Here is a 12,075-nt window from a genome sequence, read left to right as displayed (position 1 = left end):
TTATATTCCAAATGACTATGATCTGAAGATTGCTGTGTGTCTGTGTGATGTCAAGCACACAAAGACATATATAAATGTCTTTCGCATGGTTGGTGTTACTTTTCCAAACAGGTATCTTCCATTAAAATAAACTATAGTTAGAGTATAGTGTAAATTTCTATAAAAATACATTGTTAGAGAGATTTTACTCATACAATAATAATGATGCAAGTTTACAGACTTTTCTATTCATAATTTTAGCTTTATGGCTGAAATATAGAAGTTTCTTTAATGCTCTTTTTTTTTTTTTAATTAGAGTATATCTCAGTTCAGTTAAGTCACTCAGTCATGTCCAGTTCTTTGAGACTCCCATGGACTGAAGCACGCCAGGCTTCCTTGTTCGTCACCAACTCCCAGAGTTTGCTCAGACTCATGTCCATCAAGTCAGTGATGCCATCCAAACATCTCATCCTCTGTCATCCCCTTCTCCTCCTGCTTTCAATCTTTCCCAGCATCAGGGTCTTTTCTAATGAGTTGGTTCTTCACATCAGGGAGCCAAAGTGTTGGAGTTTCAGTTTCAGCATCAGTCCTTCCAGTGAATATTCAGGACTGATTTCTTTTAGGATTGACTGGTTTGATCTCCTTGTAGTCCAAGGGACTCTCAAGAATCTTGTCCAATGCCATAGTTCCAAAGCATCAGTTCTTCAGTGCTCAGCTTTCTTTATATATAAAGAATATAAATGCAAATATATAAAGAATATACATGTAAACAGAATAGTTGCTCTACAGTATTGTGTTTGTGCCATAAGTGAATCAGCTATATATTTACACATATCCCCTCTTTTTTGGATTTCCTTCCAATTTAGGTCACCACAGAGCACTGAGTAGGTCCCTGTGCTAGACAGTAGGTCCTCATTTGCTATCTGTTTTGTACATATCAATTATATTTTGTGTGTGTGTGTGTGAATCCCAATTTCCCAGTTCACTCCACTCCTTCTTTCCCTCTTGGTGCCCATACATTTGTTCTCTACATCTGTGTCTCTATGAAACATAGACATTTTAAGAATTTTTAATCTTTTCAATTTTACTTGATAATGAAACAAACTTTCTATTGACTAAAATAAAAGCAAAACTAAAATGTTTTCATAATATTTTAAAACATTCCCCCCAGAAAGATTTCCTAATTGTTAACAGTCAGTGTTTCACCAAATATCTTACGAATACAAAATGAATCATCGCAGGCGGCAATCCTGAGTAATCAATAAGACTTTAAATTATGCATATCATAGTCTTTTAATAAAATAAGGAAGTGTACAAGTAATTTTAGAAACAGTTAGCTCCAAAGTCATTAACTTTGTCTTAGAATTTTATTTTCTACAAATAATTCTAGCTTTCCAAGAATTCACTGTAGATGAAGTTGTTAAGACTTTACTGGGACACTTACTTTCAGGTCACATATGTTGGTTTTGAGTGTTAACAATGAAGAAATATTTTATCTACATTCCACAAATAATGATCGTGCCGCACTCCCAAACCCCCTCCCCACGTATACCACATGGCTTATATGAGACCAGACAGCTGCAGTTCTTGACATTCTGTGCATCTGTGTCAACCTACTAATGCCTTTAGAAAGGATGCTCTGAGAGACAGAGAGTCCATGGTAATCCCCATAAGGCTATTGGTTGATTTTTCTGCAGAAGCTTTGCAGCCCAGAAAGTAGTATATGATGTTTTCAAAGTCCTTCAAGGAAAAAGCCTGCAACCTAGGATATTCTACTGAGCAATATTATTATTCAGAGTAGAAGGAGAAAGAAAGTATTTCTCAGGAAAGCAAAAACTAAAAGAATTCAGAAATACTAAACCTACCCTAAAATAAATATTGAAAGTTCTTCTCTAAATAGAAAAGAAGCAAGAACCTATAGTAAAGGGGAAATCACAATAGGAAAGGCAAAAATATAAAGAATTGAAGCTCACTTAAATAGGCCAGTACATAGATTAAAAAACAACCAAAAAACTTTGTAAACATGATTATACCTACAATTAACAACAAAAGGGTAAACATGAAGATGTAAAATAGGACGTCAAAATTTTAAAAATGTGGGGGAAGGAAGTATAAAAATGTACTTCTTTTAGATTTTGTTTGAACTTACATGACTATCAGTTTAAAGCAGGTGATTATATAGTTATGGGTCAACATACTTGAAAAACAGGGTAACCACAAATCTCAAGCATGCAACAGATTCACAAACACGAAAAAGAAAGGAACTCAAGCATGCTACAAAATAAAAAAATCAAACCACAAAAGGAAAAACAAAAAGAAGAAATTTAAAAAGAAATACAAAATCAACTAGAAAATAAGGTTTAAATTGGCAGTGAGTAGAAACCTATCGATAATTATCTTTTTTAAAAAAAATTATTGGAATACAGTTGATTTACAATTTTGTGGGTTTTTTTCCCCAGTATACAGCAAAGTAAATCGGATATATACCTATCTCCACTCTTTTTTTAAGATTCTTTTCTCATATAGGCCATTACAGAGTAGTGAGTAGAGTTCCCTGTGCTATATAGCAGGACCTTACTAGTAACCTGTTGCACTTATCATAGTGCAAATATGTCAGTCCTAATCTCAATCAGTTTATCCCCATCTTCCCTTATCCCCTGGTAGCCATGGTTTGTTTTATAAACCTGTTTATACTTCTACTTCTGTTTTGTAAATAGGTTCATTTGTAACTTTATATTCCACGTATACGCAGTATCATATGATACTCGTCTTTCTATGTCTAGCTTGCTTCACTCTGTGACAGCCTCTAGGTCCAACCATGTTGCTGCAAATGGCCACTTTTTCTTTTTTATGGCTGAGTAATATTCCACGTTTATATGTATACCACATCTTCTTTATTTGTTCCTGTGTTGAGGACATTTATGTTGCTTCAGTGTCCTGGCTATTGTAAATAGTGCTGCATTGAACATCGGGGTACATATGTCTGTTTGAATTATAGTTTTCTCCAGGTATATTCCCAGGAGTAGGACTGCTGGGTCAGATAGTAATTCTGCTTCTATTTTTTTAAGGCACCTCTGCACTGTTCTCCATAGTCACTGTACCACCACCAATTTACATTCCCACCAACAGTGCTGGAGGGTTCCTTTTTCTCTATACCCTCTCTAGTGTTTATTTTTGTAGATTTTTTTTCTGAGAGCCACTCTGACCAGTGTGAGGCAATACCTCGTAATTTTAATTTGCATTTCTCTAGTAATTAGTGATGTTGGGCATCTTTTCATGTGCTTTGTGGCCCTCTATGTATCTTCTTCCAAGAAATGCCTATTTAGATCTTCTGCCCAGTTTTTTATTGGGTTATTTTATATTCTTGATATTAAGCTACATGAGCTTATTCTTGATATTAAGCTACATGAGCTGTTTGTATATTTTGGAGATTAATCTATTGTCAGCTGCTTCATTTGCAAATATTTTCTCCCATTATGAGGGTTCTCTTTTTGTTTGTTTGTGGTTTCCTTTACTGTGCAAAAAACAGTTACTTAAATGCCAATGGCCTAAATGCTCTGATTAAAAGGCATAGGATGGCAGATTGAATTAAAAAAAAATTTAACCTACAATATGCTGCCTATAAGAGACTCACTTCAGGGCAAAAGACACACAGGTTGAAAATGAAGAGATAGAAAAATACAGTTCATGTAAATGGAAATGACGAGAAAGTTGGGGTAGCAATACTCATATCATAAAAAAGTAGATTTTAAAACAAAGGCCATACAGAAAGACAAAGTAGGGCATTACATAATGATAAAGAGATCAGTATAAGAAGAGGATATTATATTCATTAACATATATTTACCCAACAGGTGCTTGCATGTGCTGTCACTTCATCATATCCAATTCTTTGCAACTCCATGGACTGTAGCCCACCAGGCTCCTCGGTCCATGGGATTCTCCAGGCAAGAATACTGGAGTGGGTTGCCATGCCCTCCTCCAGGGGATCTTCCCAACCCAGGGATCGAATCCGAGTATCTTATATCTCCTGCATTGACAGGTGGGTTCTTTACCACTAGCACCACCTGGGAAGCCCAACAGAACAAATAATAACAGACATAAAGGGAGAAATTGACAGGAACAATGTTGTGGGAGACTTTAATGCATCTCTGACATCAACTGACAGATTGTCCAAACAAGAAGTCAGTAAGGCACAAATGTCCTAAATGACACAATGGATTAGTTTGACTTAATTGATATTTACAGGATCTTACATCTTAAAAAAAAAAAAAAACCCTCAGAATACACATTCTCTTTCATAATGCATCAGATATTCTCTAGGATAGACCACAACTTAGTGACAAAAAAAGTTCAAATGAATTTATGAAAACAGAAATCATTTGAAACATCTTTCTGACCACAATTGTATGAAACTAGAAATCAACAACAGAAAGAAGAATGTAAACAAAAACAAACACAAGGAGGCTAAACCACATGAGACTGAAAAACAAATTTGTCACTGATGAAATAGAAAAAGTAATAAAGTACTTCAAGATGAATGACAATGAAAATACAACTATACAAAATTTAGGAGATGAAGCAAAAGCATTTCTAAGAGGGAAGTTCAAAGCAGTACAGGCTTTCCTGGAGAAACAAGAAAAATCTCAAATAAAACATAACCTACCACCTCAAAGAACTAGAAATGAAGAACAAACAAAACCCACAGTCAGCAGAAGGTATAATAAAGAGAAGAGATGAATCTCTATCATAGAGATTTAAGAAATAGAAAATATCAATAAAACCAAGAGTTGGTGTTTTGAAAAGATAAACAAAAACCTCTAACCAGATTTACTAAGAAAAGAGAGAAAACCCAAATAAGCAAAATAGGAAATCAAAGAGAAGAAATAAGTGATACCATAGAAATATAAAAATTCATAAGAAAATACTATGAACATATGCTAACAAATTGGGCAACCTAGAAGAAATGGACAAGTTTCTAGAAACATACAGCCTGCCAAAACTGAGTCAAGAAGAAACAGAGAATTTGGAACAAACTGATCACTCACTAAAAGTGAAATGGAATCTGTTAAAAAAAAAAAATTCCCTGCAAACAAAAGTCCAGGACCAGATGGCTTTACTGGAGAAGTCCACCAAACACATAAAAATCCTACACCAATCCTTTTTAAGCTACTTTAAAAGACTAAGGAGCAGGGAACGTTCCCACAGTCATTTTGTGAAGCAACCATCACCCTGGGGCCAAAACCAAACAAAGACTACAAAAAAGAATATTATAAGACAATATCTTTGAATATACGGGCTCCCTGATAACTCAGCTGTAAAGAATCCACCTGCAATGCAGGAGATCCCAGTTTGATTTCTGGGTTGGGAGGATCCCCTGGAGAAGGGATAGGCTACCCCCACTCCAGTATTCTTGGGCTTCCCCGGTGGCTCAGTTGGTGAGGAATCCACCTGCAATGAGGGAGACCTGGGTTCATTCCCTGGGTTGGGAAGATCCCTTGGAGGAGGGCATGGCACCCCACTCCAGTATTCTTGCGTGGAGAATCCCCATGCACAGAGGAGCCTGGCAGGCTGTAGTCCATAGAGTCTCAAAGAGCTGGGCACGACTGAATGACTAACTACACAGCACATCTTTGAATATAGATGTAAAAATCTTCAACAAAATATTTGCAAAGCAAATTCAGTAATCCATAAAAAAAATCAGATATTACTTGGAAATATTATATTTGCAATGATTGCAATGTTTTAAGAGGTTATTTATTAACATTATTTGCATGTGGCCTTACTATTTTCAGCTCCCTGAACTATCAGTTTTACCCTTTATATTTTATTTTCTCGAAGACTTTCTTGATTCAAATTTGATATCTTTAATTTCTTGAAAAGCTAACTGATTGTGTTTTTTTTTTTTTTGCCATAGTTCTCATTTAGCATGGATTATAGAAAAAAAAATTATTCTTTATACTTGCTATTTGGATAAAACAAAGGCTGAAGATTTGTAACTCTATAGAGAACCTCTGTTGTCACATGGCTGGGACCACCTCCATCTCTCCCTCAATCAGTGCTAGATGAAATAATTCCAGAGAGTTCAGTGGAATTAACTTTTTATAGCAAAGTTTAAGAAATTGTTATTTTAGTTTGTCTAAAGTCCTCAAAGACCAGTTATGCCCATAAGGTAAATACTCAGCTAATTCAGAGGTAAAACTGAGCCCAATCTGTGGGTCATCTCTAGTTTTGTTCTTATCTGTATAAAAATCTGCTAGTTAGAATCTGATTCTGACGCAGTTCTTGCCCTGATGGTTACAACAACCGTTTCCATTTTGGAAACAGAAACATCAACAGAGGTCTAATTAACTCTGGGATGGTAACTTACCATCTTGAGTTCATGGACAAGCAACACCAAACATTTAGCAACCTTGATTAAAAACCACAGTGAAGTTTCCTTTCCATGAAGCAAAACAAAGCAAAGCAAAAATTAAGTTTACATCTAAAAATTCAGTAATTCACTAATACATCAGTAAATAAATAAGACTGATTCCCAGATGTTTGCATAGCCTCTAGGTTTTACTTTTTTCCACTAGGCAGCAACTTTATGAGTTTAACTTTAACTAAATATTAATTCAGCAAACACTGGACACCTCGCATGAATCGGATGCTAACTTAAACAAAGGGAATCTTTTGTTGCAATATGGGGAAATACAGAGGTAGGCGTGTAAGAGACTAGGAAAGGATAGGTTCACGTGCTTGAGATTTATGGACTTATTTTCCTTTCTTTTTATTGTAATTTAAAGAATATATTCATTGTATGAGATGCACCTGGGAAGCAACACCTAAAAGCTGCCCCTCGTCCACATCTACACCTCAGCCCTTACCACTAGTCCTGAGGGTGTCTGTCGTATGAATTTATATACATCTGCTGTGTACGTGTGTGCATGTATGCTCAATTGTGTCCCACTCTTTGTGACCCCATGGACTGTGGCCCACCAGGCTCTTCTGTCTATGACATTTTTCAGGAAATAATACTGGAGCGGGTTGCCATTTCCTCCTCCCTTGGGGATCTTCCCAACCCAGGGGTTGAACTTGAGTCTCTTGTGTCTCCTGCCTTGCAGGAGGATTCCTTTACCACTGCATCACCAGAGAAACCCCTGATAGAAGCATGTAAGTATCATATATGGGTTCATACTGTATGAATTGTTCTATCCTTTGATTTTATTTAATGATAAGAGTATGGGCGATAATTCTATAGGTCTTATTCACCCTCTACATATAGGACTTATTCATCATTTTAAGAAGAACTATTATAGGATGCCTTCATGGGTATTTATTTTATTCTTTTTTGTTTTCCAATAATGTACATCATTATAAATATATCTTTGAGAACATTTGAAAATATTTCTAAAGAATAGATTTTTATTAGTGGACTTAAGTGAAAAATATTCATTTAACATTTGACAGATTCTCGTCAAATTGGCTTCAAATAGGCTTTACCAATTTATACTCATATCTATGGTATATGAAAAAACTGGTGTCTTGCATCCTCACCAATGCAAGTATACAGTATTAGTCAGTCTAATGGAAATAAATGTCATTTCAATTTGTATTTCCTTGATTTTTCAAAGGTCTTTTTTTTGCTTTCTTGGACCATTATAATTACATCTTCTTTGAATTGCTTGCTCATGTCCTTTGTATTGGTTTTCTACTCAGTTCTTTAGTTTTTCTCATATCAAATTCTTAAACCTTTTAAAAAACATATTTCTTGATATTAAAATCTTCTGTCTGTTAAATATGCCACTCATCTTTTTTTTGGTTTTGGTCCCTATGGATGTCTTGTAATGCTATAAGATCAAATCAGTTGTCTTTTCCTTTATGGCTGTTTAGTCAGTTTTAGGAAAACCTTTTTTATGTTATAATCATGAACTATATTTCCTTTATTTTCTTCTATACTTCTATAGTTTTGCTTCTTAAATCGAGTGAGCTGTGTTTTTAAAGATTAGTCACGTCAACTACATAAAGAAGACTTAGAAAGCTTCTCTAAACATTTGAGGCAAGTGTCTTTGTATTTTAAAAATCAAGTAAGAAACAGTTCCCTGTCCTTTTAACTTCCTAAAGACATACTCTGTGTCATATCCCTTACTACATTCTAATGTGAACTCGTGTTCCCTCTTGTTTATTTCCTCTTCCGGTCTGCTGGGAATCGAGGCTTCTCTAGTTAGTCACCTGAAAACTTCATCCTTCTCACATTTTCTGACCTGCGCTGAAGACTGTGAAACCATGATTCTCCTTAAACCTGCTATAATGAAGGCTGCTTCCTAGGAAAACTCAGATAGTCCCTTGAGGAAAAAAATGAGAAAAACAGAAAACAGATCATAAGGGCCTCCTAAGGACTATAAGTCTAAGACATACAAACATAAGATATTTTCTTTGCTACTTGTTAAAGAAAGGGACAAAAGTGAAGCAAAAAGCCCTTCCTTGCCATATCTTGGTAAATCCAGCCAAAACTGACTTCTCTACCCTTTCCCCTGAGTGGAGATCTAATAAAAAAATCAACACTCTGGCCTGCTAAGGTAGCAAGCGGCACCCCTTCAATTATGTCAGAATTTACTACTTGTCAGTAAAATTCAGTTTTAAAATTGTTATTCTTTTCTTTGCTGTTCTCCACAGTCCTGATCTTGGGATAAGCAAAATGCTAACATCTATAACAGGAAATATAAAAGTACTTTATCTTAGAACTCTGCTTAATAACCTAGAAAAATCTTTTTGAGTAATCTTATTTCAATGGCTTAGTACACTTCATATTATACTTATCCTCAAGAACAAAGTGTTCTGTTCGCTACATCTTTTTTTTTTCATTATCTATGAGACCACTAAAAGAAAAGTATTAAAAAACTGTTTTAGTGAAGCATTTAATAAACTTAAACAAAAACATGACCTTTATCTTGGCTAGAGATAAAAACAAAAAACTCCATGAACAAATTAGTTCATCATGTAAGAATGGGAAATGGGAATTTTGCATTCCCCTGATTTAATACCCAATTCCAAGCTCCCCTAGACAACCATTCATGTGACAGCTTTGAACGTTGGTTTGGCTTTCATCAAGAGGGCCTCTGACTCCCCTGATCTCTTTTGAAGTGAGCATTGAAGTAAGTCTGATCCTGGTGGTACAGTCACTTGTCAGTATCAAATGAGACCTCTGCCACCTACACAGGGCCTGCCTGGTGCTATGCTCTCTTGACTGCTGAGTCCTTTAAGATGTTTGCTTCAAACAGCTGGACCACGTGCTGTTGGTTGGGTGCAGAGTGCAATTTTGTTGCCAGCCCTCTAGACTGAGAGTGTATAACTCCCCAAACTGCCACAGCTAACCTCTTCAAAAAGACTTTAGTCTCACCATACTGTATTTGCACTACTTAAGGGGGATGGAGCTGAATCAGTGGTCATAAGTCACCATGATGTCTTATCTTCAAAGGATACTTTAGTCTTAGTTATTGTCTGCTAGAATCATATGATAATGGTGATTTTTAACTGTAGAATTCAGTACAAAATATAACTGAGTTTTACTTATATGTAAGAGAAATGTACATTCCACAATTAAAATAAAAATTCCTCAGCTCATTTTTTTATTGAAATTCTTCTTGGATATTTATTGAATCATGATACTGTTAGGATTTAAAAGCCATTTAGATAGAGTCTCAAAGAAGAAAGTCTGGAAGCCTCAAATTCCTTAAAGTGCATGGATAATATTCTTGCCTGGGAAATCCCATGGACAGAGCCTGGGGTCACAAGAGTCGGACACAACTTAGCGACTAAAACACCACACTAGTAACTCATGCTACTTAGGAAAACTTATTCCTGCTCCACTCTAATTTTATCTAATACTGCCTTAGCACTGTTAATTTTAAACTGATACTTTCATTTTAGCATTCAGTTATGTTTGGGAATGTCTCTCGTCAGTTGTTAACAACTTTCTTGATATATAATTCACATAATATGTAAGTCACCCATTCCAAGTGTACAAATTAATGATTGTTAGTGTATTCACAGAGTTATGTGACCATGCTATGCCATGCCAAGTCTCTTCAGTCGTGTCCAACTGTTTGTAACCCTATGGACTGTAGCCCGCCAGGCTCCTCCATGGGAGGAGGAGAATCCCTCCACGGGATTCTCTAGGCAGAAATACTAGAGTGGGTTGCCATTCCCTTCTCCAGGGCCCTTCTCCAGGTGGACTCCCCGACTCAGGATCAAACCCGAGTCTCTTACATCTCCTGCATTGATTGGCAGGCACATTCTTTATCACTAGCAGCATCTTAAAATATTTTTATCACATCAGTAGGAAACACTTTACTCATTAATGAATCCCCATTTCTGCTGCCTCCTTACCCCCAGCATAAGACAACCACTAATGTAACTTTTTGTTTATAGATTTGCTTATATTGGACATTTCCTATGGATAGAATCATACATGTTGTCTTTTGTGACTGTCTTTCTTTCACATTCTTCAAAGTTCCTCCTTGTTGTAGCATTTATCACTATTTCATTGCTTTTCACTGATGAGTAATATTCCACTTTAAAAATATTCCATGTTTTATTTATATACTTATCAGTTGATAGACATTTGAATTCTTTCCAGTTTTTAGCTATTTAAATAATGCTGCTGTAAACATTTATGTGCAAGTTTTTGTGTAGATGTATATTTTCATTTCTCTAGACTATGTGCCTGTGAGTAGAATTGCTGGATAATATGCTAATTTTAGAATTAATATTTTAAGGCACTTCTAAATGTTTTCCAAAGCTGCTTGTACATTCCCACCAGCAATGTATGAGTGTTCAAATTTCACCATGTCCTCTCCAACACGTGTTATTGCTTGTCTTTCTGATTAAAGACATCTTAGGGGTTATGAAGTGGTTTTGATTGACATTTTCCTAGTGGCTAATGATGTTGTGCATTTATTTTCATGTGCTTATTTGTCACTACTATACCTTCTTTTAGAAGTGTCTATTCAAAGACTTTGGGTTATTTATTCTTTTCATTATCAAATTTAAGGAGTTCTTTATATTTTGGGTGCAAGTCCCTTTTCACATCTATGACTTGCAAATATTTTCTCCCAATGGCAGAAAATGTAGAGGAACTAAAGAGTCTCTTGATGAGGGTGAAGGAGAAAAGTGAAAGAGCCAGCTTAAAACTAAATATTAGAAAAAAAACAAACAAAAAAAAAAAAAACGAAGATCACGGGCATCTGGCCCCAATACTTCATGACAAAGAGAAGGGGAAAAGGTGGAAGAAGTGGCAGTTTCCCCCTTATTGGGCTCTAAAATCACTGGATTGTGACTGCAGCCTTGAAATAAGAAGACGATTGCTTCTTGGCAGGAAAGCTATGCCAAACTTAGACAGCGTATTGAAAAGCAGAGACACTACTCTGCTGACAAAGGTCCCTATATTCAAGGCTATGGTTTTCCCTCATGTATGGTTGTGAGAATTGGACCATAAAGAAGGCAGAATGATGAAGAATCAATGCCTTTGAACTGTGGTCTGGAGAAGACTCCTGAAAGTCCATTGGACAGCAAGGAGATCAACCCAGTCAATCTTCAGGGAGATCAACCCTGTATACTCATTGGAAGGACTGATGCTTAAACTGAAGCTCCAGTATTTTGGTCATCTGATGCAAAGAACTGACTCACTGGAAAAAGTCTCTAATGCTGGGAAAGATTGAGGGCAGAAGGAGAAGAGGGCATCAGAGGATGAGATGGCTGGATGATATCACCGATGCAATGGATGTGAACTTGGGCAAACTTCGGGAGATCGTGAGAGACAGGGAGGCGTGGTGTGCTGCCATCCTTGGGTTGCAAGGAGTCGGACATGAGTGAGCGACTGAAATGAACGGAACTGATATTCAATTTGATTGGATTTTGTTGAGAATTTTGCATCTGTGTTCATAAATAATATCAGTCTTTAGATTTATTTTCTTGTGATGTCCCTAAGTTCAATAATCTTTTTTTTTCCTTGTCAGCTCAGATCTGTGGAGCCCCTCTAGTGAATTCTTCATTTTGGTTATTGTACTCTTCAGCTCCAGAATTTCCATTTTATTCTTTTAAATAAGTTATATC

This window comes from Oryx dammah, unplaced genomic scaffold (assembly GCF_014754425.2).
Source record: "Oryx dammah isolate SB20612 unplaced genomic scaffold, SCBI_Odam_1.1 HiC_scaffold_26, whole genome shotgun sequence".
Lineage (NCBI taxonomy): Eukaryota > Metazoa > Chordata > Mammalia > Artiodactyla > Bovidae > Oryx > Oryx dammah.
The sequence above is the reverse complement of the archived record's forward strand: the minus strand, read 5'-3'. Positions refer to the sequence as shown.